Source organism: Aplidium turbinatum, chromosome 12 (assembly GCF_918807975.1).
Source record: "Aplidium turbinatum chromosome 12, kaAplTurb1.1, whole genome shotgun sequence".
NCBI classification, from domain to species: domain Eukaryota; kingdom Metazoa; phylum Chordata; class Ascidiacea; order Aplousobranchia; family Polyclinidae; genus Aplidium; species Aplidium turbinatum.
The window spans coordinates 7,010,281-7,028,855 of NC_137483.1; the positions used below are offsets into that span (position 1 = coordinate 7,010,281).

At 32.9% G+C, this 18,575-nt stretch overlaps 1 protein-coding gene across 1 annotated transcript in view; it reads left to right on the forward strand.

The window, feature by feature from the left end:
* Window positions 1–18,575, forward strand: part of LOC145780537 (uncharacterized) — an 86,435-nt gene that overhangs the window by 47,682 nt on the left and 20,178 nt on the right. The window lies entirely within an intron of this gene.

Sequence of the window (18,575 nt, forward strand, 5' to 3'; positions counted from 1 at the left end):
ACACCTGCTGATAAAAACACACAAACAAATCTCCAAACACAGATTTTAACGTTACAAATTATGCAACAGAAACTTGTGATATTTTGTTGTAGTTTCTTAAGCTTGTAAAAATAAAATTGCAATTTGTTGAAAATATTTTTTAAATTTGTAAAAGAAAACTTAAGTTTGTGACTTAACATAATTTTTCATGTGTATGTTTTCAGAGGTAAACTTTCAGTTTACAATTTGTCAAAACTACTTTTTAGTTTGTAAAACAAAACTTAACTATTTTTTTTTTATTTAAAATAATTTTTCATGTGTATGTTGTTAGAATAAAAGTTTTTAGTTTACGATTTGTCAAAACTACTTTTTAGTTTGTAAAACAAAACTTAACTATTTTTTTTTTATTTAAAATAATTTTTCATGTGTATGTTGTCAGAATAAAAGTTTTTAGTTTACGATTTGTCAAAACTACTTTTTAGTTTGTAAAACAAAACTTAACTATTTTTTTTTATTTAAAATAATTTTTCGTGTTTATGTTATTAGAATAAAACTTTATGATTTATTAAAATCATTTTTTTCAGTTTTGTAAGTTGCAGAACTAACATTTTTTAATTTCTTAAATTTTTTTTTTCGTGCTAATGTTTTAAAAAGTTTTAGTTTACAGTTTGTTGAAATAATTTTGTTTTCAGTTTTAAATTATGGAACTTAAAAGTTTGTAGTTTGTTAAAAGTATTTTTCAGTTTAATAAAAGTTATGTTTGTGATAAATTTTTCGTGTATATGTTATTAGAACAAAACTTTCAGTTTACAATTTGTCAAAACTACTTTTTAGTTTGTAAAACAAAACTTAACTATTTTTTTTTTTTCGTGCTAATGTTTTAAAAAGTTTTAGTTTACAGTTTTAAATTATGGAACTTAAAAGTTTGTAGTTTGTTAAAAGTATTTTTTAGTTGTTGGTGTTTGCAATAAAAAGTTTATGATATATTAAAATTCTTTTTTTTTTCAGTTTTGTAAGTTACAGAACTAACATTTTTAATTTCTTAAAATGTTTTAAAAAAGTTTTAGTGTACTGTTTGTTGAAATAATTTTTTTATTTCTCTCAAGAATAATACATCTGCTTATTTATTCTTTTTGTTTAAGATGAGGTATTTCCAGCAGCCATAAGCTTACTCCCAGCAACCTTAAGCGTATTTCCAGCAACTTAAAGCACACTTATGATTTGCAAACTCTTAAATTGTTTTTATAATATTAATCTAAAAAGCATAAAACACTTTTGATGTATCACACATGAGACTTTTGAATGACAACACTGTTTACTTAGGGTTTCACCTCCATTCGGTTCTGAAGGTTTTATTGTTGAGCTGTTGGATCCATGATCAATCCCACGCTTACATTTTTAAAACGGATTAGTGTCTTGTTTATACTATGGTCACAAGTATTTTTTTTCACATTTTCAACCACTGTTATTTTTGTTAAACACACGCATGGTTTACTTTGTAGATGCTAAAAATTTTATATTAGTAGTTTTATGAAGCATATTACTTAAAGTGATTTATATTTTCTACCTGCTACAACTGCAATTTAATTTCACATTCATTCTTAGCGATTTAGAGATTACTTATGTATATTCTTCCTATTCCATAAGTACAAATCAGCTGTAAAGATAATGATTACCTATAACTAACTGTTTTGAAGTAACAACACAATATTTTTGAATCGTGGTAAGTTGTATTGCATAAATCAGTCTTAATGCTGTTTTATTAAAAACGTCTTTGGTAGGCTACATAGGCGTTGCATTTTGCAAACTCCAGAACCACTGCACAAGATTGTTTAAGAAACAGAAGAAGTCACGGAGTTGCATTGTTTTGATGATATGCTTTGACGGGTAAAACTTTTGTAGTATTGACGTAAATTTACCATTCAAGGGTTGGTAGTTTATAAGTTTATAACACAAGATTCACTTTAGTTATAACTTAAGATTCACTTTAGTTTCCTTGTTGACTTGCATAAGTAACTAATCAATGTTGTTTTATGAACTTTCATGCAGGTTGCTGTTTCGTTAGGGTTCTTCAGTTTTATAAAGTTCAGTGCTTAAACTGTTTTGCAAATATATCTAACCTAATATGTAACCTCTAACAAATATTCCAAACTATTTTATCACATTGAAAGATGTTTTTCTAGTAACCCATTGTTTTATACGTTCTATATGCCTCTAACTTTATGTAATGATTTTTCCACATCTAGCCTACTTATAACCTAATTTCAGTGAGGTAAGGTATATTTAAACCAACAACTTTCTATGAGTATCAATCCACAACTTAATTTTTTCACTTCAATTCATTGCTGGGTGAAAGCATACAAGCAGATCTCGGAAACAAAAGATTATTTTATACCAGTCCTAATACATTGTCTTGTATTCATCCAAACTTCAAAATTTATCTGTTACACTGATTGATTTGTATAAAAACGAACCCATAGTTTTTTAATTCCTATCAAATTCGTCTAACGAAGTGGATCTTACAACTTAATCACTTCCCTTAATTGGATGACACCCTTTAATAAACTGCTAGCATCTCCTGTTTGAAAAGCTTAGGCACCTGCTATGGCACATAATTTCATGATCACGAGTTTTCACAGTTGAATTATGACTTAAACGTCTTTGTTTTATCATAGTCAAAACATTTTTTAAATGAAATTGCAATAAACTGTTTTATGGTGTTCAAAACAGACGTAATATAACAATGTTTAGTTTGGTCATGCGTACTGAACACTAAGTTAAGGTGTTGATCTTAAGAACCAATGAACTAGAGTCCGCGTGGGATCGAATCCCACATCTAGTATTTCGATTTTGGGTTAATGTTTAGCACTAACTTCTGTTTGTTTTGTTTCTTAACCTCACGTCAGTTGCTTGTACACACGGTTGTGGTTTTTCTTAATCACAACAAGATTCACTTTTTCACATAAAAAACATAGAAATCTAAAAATTTGCCAATAAATCCCTTTTGTTTGCTCAGATACCAACATAAATAGATGAAAAATCGCTTTACCTTTGATCTGTTTTACTATTTTCTGACAAACAATCAGGTTTTAGCAACACTTTTGCAACAACTTATTAGGTTTTTACGTGTTTTCTGGATACAATCTACTTATCACGAGTTTACTTATAATAAAAACGACGGATAAAAATAAAGAAACTCAAGTTAGAATGATGTAACCTTCGGGATTTGCGATAATTTTGTACCTACAAAATGTCAATTTTGAAACTGAACCAAAGTTAAACACATATAACGATAGCATTATACTTGTTTATATACAGAAATACCAAAAGTATTAATTATTTCCAACCATATAACACCATCCATTGGTTTAGAATCGACATAACCCATTTGTTTAAACAAGTCTGAACACGATTTATATGAAATGAGCGGTTTATTTTAAATCGATCACAATATCGTTTCGAATTGATTTTGTGGCAATTAAGGTTTATTTTAGTTTTCGGTAAGTGTTTATTTATTTACATGATGTAAAGGTATGATTTTGTTTTTTCATTTCACTGTGTTATTGCTTTGCTTGGTAAATTTTTGTTAGTATCTCAGCCTTTTGTGTAACTTTAAGTGTTTTGTATGATCTAAATAAAAACCAAGCAATATGATACATTTCATGGTAACTTTTGAACAAGTCTAAACCGGTTTTGATGAAAATATGCTAGAAAACACATGATGATGCTTTATTAAATGACCCACGTGTATCACCACGAGCCAAACAAGTTGCAATAATTTTGTTTCACGACATCAAAAAGCTTTGTGTTCGTAGATTTTAATAATTGTTTGGTCTGTAATTGACTTAACCGGTTTGTTTACCATCAACTTACGTTTAAACATAAGAAAATTACTTGAACGCTCTACTTGGATACATAGTACTATAGCATTTACGCGTGATGATTACTTTTAACAACTGCAAACCAATGATGCCAATTTATTCTACAGATCCATTAAGTAAAGATTTGTTTATCATTATCCGGCACTATTTCTATTGTCTTTTCACCATTGAATCAGTTCCTTGGACTTTTTTGTCGTATGTTGTGTAATGTTTAATTCTTAAAAATATGTTATTTGAACATTTTCCGCTTTTATGCTTATCCTCATCTCAAACAGATTGCTTGTGAAGACCGTATATTTTAATAGTTTCCATATTTTAGTAAAAATTTCCATGTTTCATTTAACTCTTTTATCTTGTTCCTACATCTAAACTTATTGTTTGGTTCCTCCTGAACTGTCTTTTGGTCACATGTTCCTGGTGCTTCATCTTTATTACCCTATCTCACTTAGAATACACTGGTTTGTGGTTAGTCTATGTAATACCGACGTATACACTTTGTACTAGCTTTTACTTCCAGACAGTAGATTCATCCTCTTTATCTTCACTTAATCTTACAGTATAACTGCTTTAATTTCTTCCAAACACCTCTTCTTTGGTATTTCTCTGATCATATACTGGACCAAAACTTAATAAGTTTACCAACTAGTTTTTCTGTCTTTACATAGCCATCGTATTTTACCACCACTCGTATGTATTTTCACAGATATTAATCCAAGGTAAAGATTTAATTTTGTGTAACCTTTTCAAAATAACCTCAAACGATTATTTAAGACATGTACAAAATATCATAAAATTATCTTTTAACCTAAAAACAAGAAAGAAAGAAAAAAAAAAGGTATGTCTATGCAATACTTTTCACTAAACACAGATGCAAAATTGTTAAATCACTCAGTTTTGATGATCACTGTCTGTTACACAATAACAATATATCTTTTGCTTGAGAAAAACGTTTTTTTCTTTTAGATAAGTCACATATCTGTACACACCTTTCCACAGTGATTGTCTAACAACGTGGTGCTCCTTCCACAACACTTACTCGAGATGTTTGTGGTGATGTGCTTGTATTTAATATGATTAGGTTATGCTAACTGTAAGCCATCAAACAAATTCTAAGACAATGTAAGACTTTCACCAAAGCGTATTTGCAGAAAAACATATTATAACTAGATTATCCTATAAAATTATATCTTTCTATTATATTCTTATTACATATATATCATATTATACCATATTATACCTATTATATCATATTATACCTATAAAAATTATATAGAATACATAAAGTATTTTTCTATATAGTATATTCTAGTTTTTCTTGACAAATGCGCTTTGGTGAAAGTCTTACATTGTCTTAGAATTTGTTTGATGGCTTACAGTTAGCATAACCTAATCATATTAAATACAAGCACATCACCACAAACATCTCGAGTAAGTGTTGTGGAAGGAGCACCACGTTGTTAGACAATCACTGTGGAAAGGTGTGTACAGATATGTGACTTATCTAAAAGAAAAAAACGTTTTTCTCAAGCAAAAGATATATTGTTATTGTGTAACAGACAGTGATCATCAAAACTGAGTGATTTAACAATTTTGCATCTGTGTTTAGTGAAAAGTATTGCATAGACATACCTTTTTTTTTTCTTTCTTTCTTGTTTTTAGGTTAAAAGATAATTTTATGATATTTTGTACATGTCTTAAATAATCGTTTGAGGTTATTTTGAAAAGGTTACACAAAATTAAATCTTTACCTTGGATTAATATCTGTGAAAATACATACGAGTGGTGGTAAAATACGATGGCTATGTAAAGACAGAAAAACTAGTTGGTAAACTTATTAAGTTTTGGTCCAGTATATGATCAGAGAAATACCAAAGAAGAGGTGTTTGGAAGAAATTAAAGCAGTTATACTGTAAGATTAAGTGAAGATAAAGAGGATGAATCTACTGTCTGGAAGTAAAAGCTAGTACAAAGTGTATACGTCGGTATTACATAGACTAACCACAAACCAGTGTATTCTAAGTGAGATAGGGTAATAAAGATGAAGCACCAGGAACATGTGACCAAAAGACAGTTCAGGAGGAACCAAACAATAAGTTTAGATGTAGGAACAAGATAAAAGAGTTAAATGAAACATGGAAATTTTTACTAAAATATGGAAACTATTAAAATATACGGTCTTCACAAGCAATCTGTTTGAGATGAGGATAAGCATAAAAGCGGAAAATGTTCAAATAACATATTTTTAAGAATTAAACATTACACAACATACAACAAAAAAGTCCAAGGAACTGATTCAATGGTGAAAAGACAATAGAAATAGTGCCGGATAATGATAAACAAATCTTTACTTAATGGATCTGTAGAATAAATTGGCATCATTGGTTTGCAGTTGTTAAAAGTAATCATCACGCGTAAATGCTATAGTACTATGTATCCAAGTAGAGCGTTCAGGTAATTTTCTTATGTTTAAACGTAAGTTGATGGTAAACAAACCGGTTAAGTCAATTACAGACCAAACAATTATTAAAATCTACGAACACAAAGCTTTTTGATGTCGTGAAACAAAATTATTGCAACTTGTTTGGCTCGTGGTGATACACGTGGGTCATTTAATAAAGCATCATCATGTGTTTTCTAGCATATTTTCATCAAAACCGGTTTAGACTTGTTCAAAAGTTACCATGAAATGTATCATATTGCTTGGTTTTTATTTAGATCATACAAAACACTTAAAGTTACACAAAAGGCTGAGATACTAACAAAAATTTACCAAGCAAAGCAATAACACAGTGAAATGAAAAAACAAAATCATACCTTTACATCATGTAAATAAATAAACACTTACCGAAAACTAAAATAAACCTTAATTGCCACAAAATCAATTCGAAACGATATTGTGATCGATTTAAAATAAACCGCTCATTTCATATAAATCGTGTTCAGACTTGTTTAAACAAATGGGTTATGTCGATTCTAAACCAATGGATGGTGTTATATGGTTGGAAATAATTAATACTTTTGGTATTTCTGTATATAAACAAGTATAATGCTATCGTTATATGTGTTTAACTTTGGTTCAGTTTCAAAATTGACATTTTGTAGGTACAAAATTATCGCAAATCCCGAAGGTTACATCATTCTAACTTGAGTTTCTTTATTTTTATCCGTCGTTTTTATTATAAGTAAACTCGTGATAAGTAGATTGTATCCAGAAAACACGTAAAAACCTAATAAGTTGTTGCAAAAGTGTTGCTAAAACCTGATTGTTTGTCAGAAAATAGTAAAACAGATCAAAGGTAAAGCGATTTTTCATCTATTTATGTTGGTATCTGAGCAAACAAAAGGGATTTATTGGCAAATTTTTAGATTTCTATGTTTTTTATGTGAAAAAGTGAATCTTGTTGTGATTAAGAAAAACCACAACCGTGTGTACAAGCAACTGACGTGAGGTTAAGAAACAAAACAAACAGAAGTTAGTGCTAAACATTAACCCAAAATCGAAATACTAGATGTGGGATTCGATCCCACGCGGACTCTAGTTCATTGGTTCTTAAGATCAACACCTTAACTTAGTGTTCAGTACGCATGACCAAACTAAACATTGTTATATTACGTCTGTTTTGAACACCATAAAACAGTTTATTGCAATTTCATTTAAAAAATGTTTTGACTATGATAAAACAAAGACGTTTAAGTCATAATTCAACTGTGAAAACTCGTGATCATGAAATTATGTGCCATAGCAGGTGCCTAAGCTTTTCAAACAGGAGATGCTAGCAGTTTATTAAAGGGTGTCATCCAATTAAGGGAAGTGATTAAGTTGTAAGATCCACTTCGTTAGACGAATTTGATAGGAATTAAAAAACTATGGGTTCGTTTTTATACAAATCAATCAGTGTAACAGATAAATTTTGAAGTTTGGATGAATACAAGACAATGTATTAGGACTGGTATAAAATAATCTTTTGTTTCCGAGATCTGCTTGTATGCTTTCACCCAGCAATGAATTGAAGTGAAAAAATTAAGTTGTGGATTGATACTCATAGAAAGTTGTTGGTTTAAATATACCTTACCTCACTGAAATTAGGTTATAAGTAGGCTAGATGTGGAAAAATCATTACATAAAGTTAGAGGCATATAGAACGTATAAAACAATGGGTTACTAGAAAAACATCTTTCAATGTGATAAAATAGTTTGGAATATTTGTTAGAGGTTACATATTAGGTTAGATATATTTGCAAAACAGTTTAAGCACTGAACTTTATAAAACTGAAGAACCCTAACGAAACAGCAACCTGCATGAAAGTTCATAAAACAACATTGATTAGTTACTTATGCAAGTCAACAAGGAAACTAAAGTGAATCTTAAGTTATAACTAAAGTGAATCTTGTGTTATAAACTTATAAACTACCAACCCTTGAATGGTAAATTTACGTCAATACTACAAAAGTTTTACCCGTCAAAGCATATCATCAAAACAATGCAACTCCGTGACTTCTTCTGTTTCTTAAACAATCTTGTGCAGTGGTTCTGGAGTTTGCAAAATGCAACGCCTATGTAGCCTACCAAAGACGTTTTTAATAAAACAGCATTAAGACTGATTTATGCAATACAACTTACCACGATTCAAAAATATTGTGTTGTTACTTCAAAACAGTTAGTTATAGGTAATCATTATCTTTACAGCTGATTTGTACTTATGGAATAGGAAGAATATACATAAGTAATCTCTAAATCGCTAAGAATGAATGTGAAATTAAATTGCAGTTGTAGCAGGTAGAAAATATAAATCACTTTAAGTAATATGCTTCATAAAACTACTAATATAAAATTTTTAGCATCTACAAAGTAAACCATGCGTGTGTTTAACAAAAATAACAGTGGTTGAAAATGTGAAAAAAAATACTTGTGACCATAGTATAAACAAGACACTAATCCGTTTTAAAAATGTAAGCGTGGGATTGATCATGGATCCAACAGCTCAACAATAAAACCTTCAGAACCGAATGGAGGTGAAACCCTAAGTAAACAGTGTTGTCATTCAAAAGTCTCATGTGTGATACATCAAAAGTGTTTTATGCTTTTTAGATTAATATTATAAAAACAATTTAAGAGTTTGCAAATCATAAGTGTGCTTTAAGTTGCTGGAAATACGCTTAAGGTTGCTGGGAGTAAGCTTATGGCTGCTGGAAATACCTCATCTTAAACAAAAAGAATAAATAAGCAGATGTATTATTCTTGAGAGAAATAAAAAAATTATTTCAACAAACAGTACACTAAAACTTTTTTAAAACATTTTAAGAAATTAAAAATGTTAGTTCTGTAACTTACAAAACTGAAAAAAAAAAGAATTTTAATATATCATAAACTTTTTATTGCAAACACCAACAACTAAAAAATACTTTTAACAAACTACAAACTTTTAAGTTCCATAATTTAAAACTGTAAACTAAAACTTTTTAAAACATTAGCACGAAAAAAAAAAAATAGTTAAGTTTTGTTTTACAAACTAAAAAGTAGTTTTGACAAATTGTAAACTGAAAGTTTTGTTCTAATAACATATACACGAAAAATTTATCACAAACATAACTTTTATTAAACTGAAAAATACTTTTAACAAACTACAAACTTTTAAGTTCCATAATTTAAAACTGAAAACAAAATTATTTCAACAAACTGTAAACTAAAACTTTTTAAAACATTAGCACGAAAAAAAAAATTTAAGAAATTAAAAAATGTTAGTTCTGCAACTTACAAAACTGAAAAAAATGATTTTAATAAATCATAAAGTTTTATTCTAATAACATAAACACGAAAAATTATTTTAAATAAAAAAAAATAGTTAAGTTTTGTTTTACAAACTAAAAAGTAGTTTTGACAAATCGTAAACTAAAAACTTTTATTCTGACAACATACACATGAAAAATTATTTTAAATAAAAAAAAAAATAGTTAAGTTTTGTTTTACAAACTAAAAAGTAGTTTTGACAAATCGTAAACTAAAAACTTTTATTCTAACAACATACACATGAAAAATTATTTTAAATAAAAAAAAAATAGTTAAGTTTTGTTTTACAAACTAAAAAGTAGTTTTGACAAATTGTAAACTGAAAGTTTACCTCTGAAAACATACACATGAAAAATTATGTTAAGTCACAAACTTAAGTTTTCTTTTACAAATTTAAAAAATATTTTCAACAAATTGCAATTTTATTTTTACAAGCTTAAGAAACTACAACAAAATATCACAAGTTTCTGTTGCATAATTTGTAACGTTAAAATCTGTGTTTGGAGATTTGTTTGTGTGTTTTTATCAGCAGGTGTCATTACGTGTTGCAAAATTTGAGCTCTCATTCTGCAGTTTTGTATTTTTTCATGCTTGTCTTAAGGTAACAATTTGTGATATAGATTGTGCTAGGTTTGTTGATTTTTTTCCAGTCCTCCGATTGTAGAAGTATATGTTGTAACAATTTGCTCTATAGCTGTTCATTTGGTGTTCTCATTGTAAAAAAGAAATGTTGATTGTTTAGCTGGTATTAGCATCATCTAAAATAAAAATATAAAATTTATTCCTGCATGATAAACCTAAAGTTACGTTGTTTTAACCAAGCCATTACTCTTACAATCTTTAAGCGATACTATATCAACAAAAATAATTTCCAAGTTAGCTGTATTTATCAAAATTACTATCAATGATGAGATACATGGGTTTAAACGGAACACAACTAAAACAGGAGGTTCTACATGTCTTAATTTAGTGGCTGTGTATTGAGTTGTATCGTCATGTCATTATCATAGAGTGTGGTTTAGTTGTAATAAGCATCATAACACACAATCGTAACTGTTATTCCTGTATGATAAACCTAAAGATACGTTGTTTTGACCAAGCTATTACTCCAGGTTATAGTTACATGTATTAAACGTTACTATAAAGGTTTAGCTGAAACCACTGTTTTAGCAAAACGTAGACCTAAAGAAATAAAAGTTTACCGAAACTAACATAAACCGAAACGAAGATTAACCGAAAGGATGAAAAAATGCAGTATTTATCATTGTTCAAGATGATTAAATGCAGTATTTATTAAGGTTTTTGGACAAGTCATAGATTATAATAATTATAGCCAACCCTTTGATCATTTGCCGTACAATGAACTAAAACCGATCCACAGATCAAAAAACTCATCAAAGTACAACGAAATCTTCAATCAACCTAAACATTCGAAACAACAGTGAAACCTCATATACCAATAAAATTACCAAAAGATCCCACCAATCAATGACAAGTTATGAAACTCGAAAGATCTACTGCCCATAAAAATGAAACACAGTTTTTGGAAAGACCTGGAATCGAACCAGTAGACCTACTTACCAGAATCAATAGTGAAAACTCTATTCCTGCAAGCAAACAGTTTCACGAAAAAACATGGCTGCAACCAAACCGATAAAAAATTAACAAAACATGCAGACACATACAGAACATATACAAAACATATACATACAGACAGACAGTTTGCTAACTTACACGCTATCAGTTCCCACTACGTATTGTACGAGAAGAAAAACAAACATTCGTTTATGGTATTGCGTTGTAATAAATTTGTTGAAGAGTCATGATCAGTAAGGGAGCCAATACTTTTTTATTTCTAGGTTCGCTTTTTGGTTAATGAATTGGATTTAAGTTTAAATAATTAAAAAAAAAACGCCTGTTGAAATTTTTTTATAAAGAATATACCCATCCATTTCATAAACTTTGCAAAATGGAGCCCTCTGTAAGTAACATACCAATCAAATTAAATTAAAAAAAAAATGAACAAAACAACTTACCATGATCATTTTTGACAGATGTGAATACTTGAAAAATAAGAAAGGAACGCGTTTCATAGAAATCATCACCAGTCAATTTTTAAACGGTCCACATAGCAGTTTCACAAGAGATGGACGGGTTTTGATCAACAACCATCGCTCGAGAACAGAACAACGATATATGTTCTTTTCTGGGGAACCTGATACTTCACGCCTACAAAGTGAACCAGCTAGACCTGCGGGGGAGTTACTCATGGAAGGTCTTCAACGACCACAAAGAAGGGTGGAGACAGAGGTCATCGATAACAATCTTTGTGTTGTCTGCTTAGATAAACGAACCAATATTATACTTTTACCGTGCGGACATTTATGTTGTTGCCGAACTTGTGAACAAAAAATTAGCACATGTCCTTGTTGCAGAAAACGCATTTCAAAAACAATCATCGTTTATCGTATTTAAAAAAATAAACTAAGAGTGTATTGTACCAGCTGCTTGCTAGGCTAGTTTATAAAAGTCTACTTCAGGAAGCAGGCTGAGTTCGTGCATCCACAACAAAACTGCTTATGATAGACAAATCTCTGTTTAGTGGACTTTAGACCTACTGGGTTATGAGAGTTTTTACCACCAACAGATGTGTAGAACAAAACGGTTTCATTAGTTTTGATGAAATTTATATTTTAACATTCTTGTTACTTATTTTAAATCATTGTTTATCGTATTTAAAAAAAATACTATCATAGAGTCATGTCACGCGCCGAACATACCTATATAATATGTCAATACCCTATCTGTGGTGATACCACTTCCGTCAATACCACTTCCGGTGATACCTGTAAGGTGATAGGACCCTTGGGGCTACCTTTGGTGATACCCACGAGGGGGATACTATGCATGATTAACTACTAACGATTCAATATCCGACAACATTGAATCGATATAAAAACGACAATATTGCCAGCCGATGTAAATTAGCACTTCGGATTAACACTTCGTTAAAATAAACATCGGGAATTGCAAACAAGACTTACAGCGCTGGTGATCGCAGCTGGATATATTCAATACAACAGTAGTGACTATGATGCGCTGACCTACTTCTGCGTCACTCTTTGATACTACATATTTTCGACATTTAATCCACGATTATTCTATTGCGAAATTAAATAATTGGCTAGAAGAAACCGGCCGTCAAACTTGGCCGACGGAGGAGGTAGCACAGGAGGTCATTCAAGCACTACTTAGTGGCCATGGCCGCGATGGCCGCCGGCTGCTTTAAGGCTTGCATCACGAGGTGCAAGTCAGTCTGAAAAAAATTCAGAGATTCCCTATTCTCGTAAGCAAACAACTTCACGCTGCAATCAGAGGTCAAGTTTACTCAAGCTGTTTGAGACGTGTCATTCTCTATGGCTCCAAGATGTGGGCAACATCAGTAAACACCGTCAAGTGTCTATAACGCAACGACAGAGCCATGGTAAGATGGATCTGCCTGGTCAATCCCGAGGACAACATCCAGTTTGCGACTCTTTAATCCAAGGTTAAAATAAGAGACGTTGGTGAAATCTTCTAATTGGACAGACTCAAATGACTTAGACACGTTGAGCGCAGCACCTGCTGGATCTCGCAGGTCAGATGCGTCAACATTGCACTGTAACGTCCGCTTTGTCTATTTGATTGCTACGTTACAGTGACGTATTTTGTTTGTCGTTGACCTTCGCTCTATTGAACTGCCTGGTCAGTTTCTTCTGTCTAGATTGCTTCCAACAACACGACACATGAATTTGAATTGGTTTTCACGTGTTCTTTTAATGTGCGTTTTTAGACAATCTTTTAAACACAGGTAACTTTGAGATTTCTTAATTTGCGACCGTCCAGAGAAAAGCAATTTTGTAGAATGAAACAAATCGATTTACAGTACAATTTACGAATTCCCTTTCTCAAGGATTGACAATTATTGAAAAACGAATAGGTCATAATGGTTGTATAATTCAATGAAAACTGACGTTGTATCGTCGACTAATAAGTTACTGATTTAACGAAAACAGACCACAGGTGCCAAACGCAGATGCGAAAGAGGCCAAACAATATAAAAGAGAAACAAAAACAGGTGGCTTTTTTAGTACAGTGGTCGGCAAAAGAGAAAAAATCCAAATATTAACAAACGAGTCACAAATGAACGCAGAGGGCTTAACTTAAGAAAATTGGCAGTAACATTCCCTCCCCTTTAAGGCCTCGTACATTTGTTCAAATACACAGGTATAAACAACATGAGAAAACAAAATCAGCACAAATTTACATTGGTTTTGCAGGAACGATCAAGCATAACTTTTGAATTGGTCTGACAATCAAGGACTGTTTAGTTTGAACGCTAACGCTACGGACAATGCCATTTTTGTCGGGAAACGTTTGAATTACGCGACCCATGAGCCAATTGTTTCGGGGTGTGTTATCTGCGATTAAAACTATGTCCCCCACAGTCAGATTAGGAGATTTTTTGGTCCACCTTTGTTTTTGCTGGAGCAAAGGTAAGTACTCTTTTACCCACCGTGTCCAAAAGACGTCGGCCATGTATTGGACTTGTCTCCAGCGTTTTCGAGAGTAAAGCTCTTTTTTGTTTGTGAATGAGCCTGGAGGAAGGTTTATTTGCTGTTTTAGAAGAAGCAAATGGTTCGGTGTGAGAGCCTCCATGTCATTAGGATCGTCTGACGATTTTGTAAGTGGACGACTGTTAATAATGTTTTCTACTTCACACATGAAGGTAGTCAGCGTTTCATCTGTTAAAGTTTGGCCTTTACAGATAACTGATAAGATTTTCCTAATGGATCTGATTTGTCTTTCCCACACACCACCATGATGGGATGCACTTGGAGAGTTAAAGATCCACTTGATGCTTTTCTGTGTTAAAGCATCTTCGATTTGACTGTTGTTCCATGATTTGATGGCTTCTCTCATTTCTCGTTCACCGCCAACAAAGTTTGAACCATTGTCAGATCTAATTTCTTCTACTTGCCCTCTTCTTGCGATGAATCGTCGTAGAGCGAGTATAAAAGATGAAGTGTCAAGAGAGTTTGCGATTTCAATGTGTACGGCTCTTATTACAAGGCAAGTAAAAATGACACCGTATCTTTTATGTTCTGTTCTACCCTTTTTAATAATAAATGGGCCAAAATAGTCTACACCAACGTAGGTGAATGGAGGTTTGTCTGGTGTCAATCTGTTTTTAGGAAGATCAGCCATTTTTTGTGTGCTGAGTTTTCCGCTTCTTTTGCGGCAATCAACACATTTGGATAAAACCTTACGGACTGCTGAATTGGCTTTTATAATCCATAGATTTTCGCGCAGGGCAGACAGGACGTGTTCTCTGCCACTGTGACCCAATGTGTCGTGCATTTCTTGAATGATGAGAGGAACAATTTGGGAGCGGTTTGGAAGGATAATTTGATGTTTTGCATCGTGTTTGAGAGGTGCAGCTTTGATGCGGCCACCAATTCTTAGTAAATTGTTTTCTAAGAAAGGGTCGAATTTTATTAAGCTACTGCAGTTGTTTAATGGCTTTTGTGCTTTCAGTTGGCTGATTTCGTTGGCAAAGTGTTTTGACTGAACAAAGGTAAAAATAAAGTTTTGCGCCTTTGTGAGCTCATCTATAGACAAGCAAAGATTATGTGCTGGAGCATTTTGTCTATTTGCAAGGTTAGTGAGTCTTAAAGTCAGAAATTTATGCTTACAACGGAAAAGCCAAGCAACGATTCTTTTCAGCTTGTACCAAGAAGAATACTTACCCAAAAGATCTTCCAGAAAGTGGGATTCGCTTTGGGTTGCAAAACACGTTTGCTTTGGTTGTTTAATTTCTGGGTCATTGTCCACGACTTCGAGAAATTTTGGTTGCTTAGGCCATTGAGATTGTGGTTTCCATAGAAATTCAGGGCCGTTTTTCCATTGATTGCATTGAAGAAAGTTTGGAATTGAGAGACCCCTTGAAGCATGATCAGCAGGATTACATTTAGTGGGAACGTATCTCCATTGGGAAATTGTTGAAGCATCTTTAATCTGTTGAACTCGATTTGAGACGAAGGTATGAAACGCTTTGTTTGAGTTGTTGAGATAGTGCAAGACAGTTGTGCTGTCGGTCCAAAAAATTGACTCTTTATTAAGATAAGGTACCTTTAACTCTCTTTGTAGTATTTTTTCAGAGCTAATTGAGATTGTAGCAGCTGATAACTCCAATCGAGGAATCGTCATTGCCTTCATTGGTGCAAGTCGAGTTTTTCCCAATAGTTTGATACTAGAGTTAACAGATTTCATGAATTGAGCTTGTTGAACAGATAATTCGGGTTTACAGTTAACAATTGAGTCAACAGCGTCAAAGCACATGTCGCACATTGGATGGGTAGAAGTTTTGGTAAAGAAATTTTTAGTTTTACTTTGATCCTGTTTGCTGTTAGGACAATTCACTAGCCAGCCAACGGCCGTTTTGATGGCATAATAGCCACCTTTTGCTTGTATTACTTCTTGTGGTTGGAGAACGTACGGATTGTCATTGCCAATAAGGAGTCCTACCTCTGCGTCAACATCGGCAATCGAGATGTTTGCAAATTCTGGAAAGTGTTTAGTGTCTTCTAGGGTAGGAATATCTGTATTTGAAACAGGAATTTGAAAAGTGGAGTAAAGAGAGCTTAGAGAAATGTATTTGTTTTCGTCAAAATCTGACATTTCGACATTTGTGACCACCTTTACCTTGTTACGTTTGCCAGTGTTGTTTAGCGTGATGGTACAAATATTAGTTTCTTGACAGTCGGCAATTTGCAACTTTTCTATCAAATCATTTGTTATGAAAGATGTTGTACTTCCACTGTCCAAAAACGCTTGTGTAGTGATAGTTTGATTACTTCCTTGCAGGCGAACCTTTACTGGGATTATGGGAAGCAGACTGCGAGAATTGGTTCGTGTGTTGACAAGCCCATTGCGTATTGCTTGTGTAGGTTGATCAATTTTCTGAGTTGTTGTGTCTTTGGGTGTGATATTTGTGGTGATTTGTGTTGCATCTGGGGGATGCAAGAGAGTAGTGTGGCGTTCAGTGCATCCTGGTTTTATGCAAGGGTCCTTCCTTTTACATTGATATGCCCAGTGACCAGCATTTAAACAGCACTTGCAGAGTTTGTTGTCGATTACAAATTTAAGCCTTTGGTCAATATTCATCATTCGAAATTGTTTGCATTGATTGAGAAAATGTTTATCTCTGCACAGATGGCATGTCCTTTCATGGTTCGACGATTTTATTTGCGTTGCAAAGGTTACGCTGCTCCTACGTTTGGAGTTGGAATCATCGAATTGTTTTTTAGTAGATTTTAGAATATCGCATGCCAAATTGGTCGTTTCTCTCGTTTTGCGCGAGACGTACCGTGAGAGATCTGAAAGGCTTATTTCTTGATTTCTTTCATGCAAAATTACGTCAACTTCGCGTAACCAGCCAGAATACCAGCCACTTGGCAAGCGTCTTATTATTTTTGTTATGGTATCCATGTTGTCCATTTTCTGTAAGTAATTCATGCCAGACAAAGTACATATGCAGGAAGTTAGTTCCGAAGAGAACTTGATTAGAGAATCCTTGTTAGAATTTTGAAGAGATGGGCCGTTTATGACGGAATCAACACATGCGCGAGCTATTTGAAATTTTTGACCGAAGGTTTGTTGTAGCAAAGCTCTTGCTTTTGTGTAACCTTCGTGGGGAAGCATGTATTGACACCCTTTTACCAAAGTGTGCGCAGAGCCTTTGGTGTATTGCAACAGATAAAAAAGTTTACGTTTAGGCTCTGTGAAATTACAATCAATTAACGTATCAAATGCGTCTATAAAACCACAGTATTCAGCAGAATTTCCATCAAAGATTGGGGGTTCTACAGACAACAGTGGGGACGGGTTGATAGTAATATTTGGAATTTGTTTCGAGTTTACTGATTGATTATTGTTTATTTGATTTAGTACAGGGGTCTGGGCATACGACGTACTCGGCTCATGTCTCACAAACGATTTATTTGTTACTGTTTGTGAAGGATTAATTTTGTTTGAAACGACAATAGATTCGTGAATGTTAGACCTGGCTTCTACGCCACTCAACGTTAATTGGGATAACATAGGATACACAGAATTATTGTTTACATTAGTTGCTAAATTCGATTGAAATTGTCCGTTTATATCAACATTGTCTTTAGACATTTTATAGCGCTCACCAGCATCTTCTTCCGATTCTTCCGAAAGTTGGGCAATTGTCTCTTGGAGCTCTGCCTTTAGTTTAGCTTCCTGGACTTGTTGCAGGAATTTTCTTTCTTGTTCTTCACGTAGCTGACTTTGTTTTAGGACCATTGTTTCAAATTCTGCCCTTGCTTTCGCTTGCTCTTGTTCCAACTCGCAGATCCTTTTTTGTGATTCCAATCGAGCTAATATTACCGCCTTCTTAATTTTAGCGCTCATTGTAGAGGAGCGGCTTTTGCTGGAAACTTTGCTGGTGCTGTCGCTTGGGTGCAGACTGCCATTTTCTGCTTGGTAGAGCATTTTTGATTGTGATCTTGTTGTCACCTTTGATGTTTGGGGTTCTGGATTTGTTGATTCTTCGGCATTTGATTTATCTGCCACGTCTGTCGCCTTTACAGAATTTGTTGCCATTTTCTTGGCATTCAACTTCGCTCACTGTCAACAACGACGACTTTCTTGATTGAAATGTCTAAAAACTGATTGTAACGTCCGCTTTGTCTATTTGATTGCTACGTTACAGTGACGTATTTTGTTTGTCGTTGACCTTCGCTCTATTGAACTGCCTGGTCAGTTTCTTCTGTCTAGATTGCTTCCAACAACACGACACATGAATTTGAATTGGTTTTCACGTGTTCTTTTAATGTGCGTTTTTAGACAATCTTTTAAA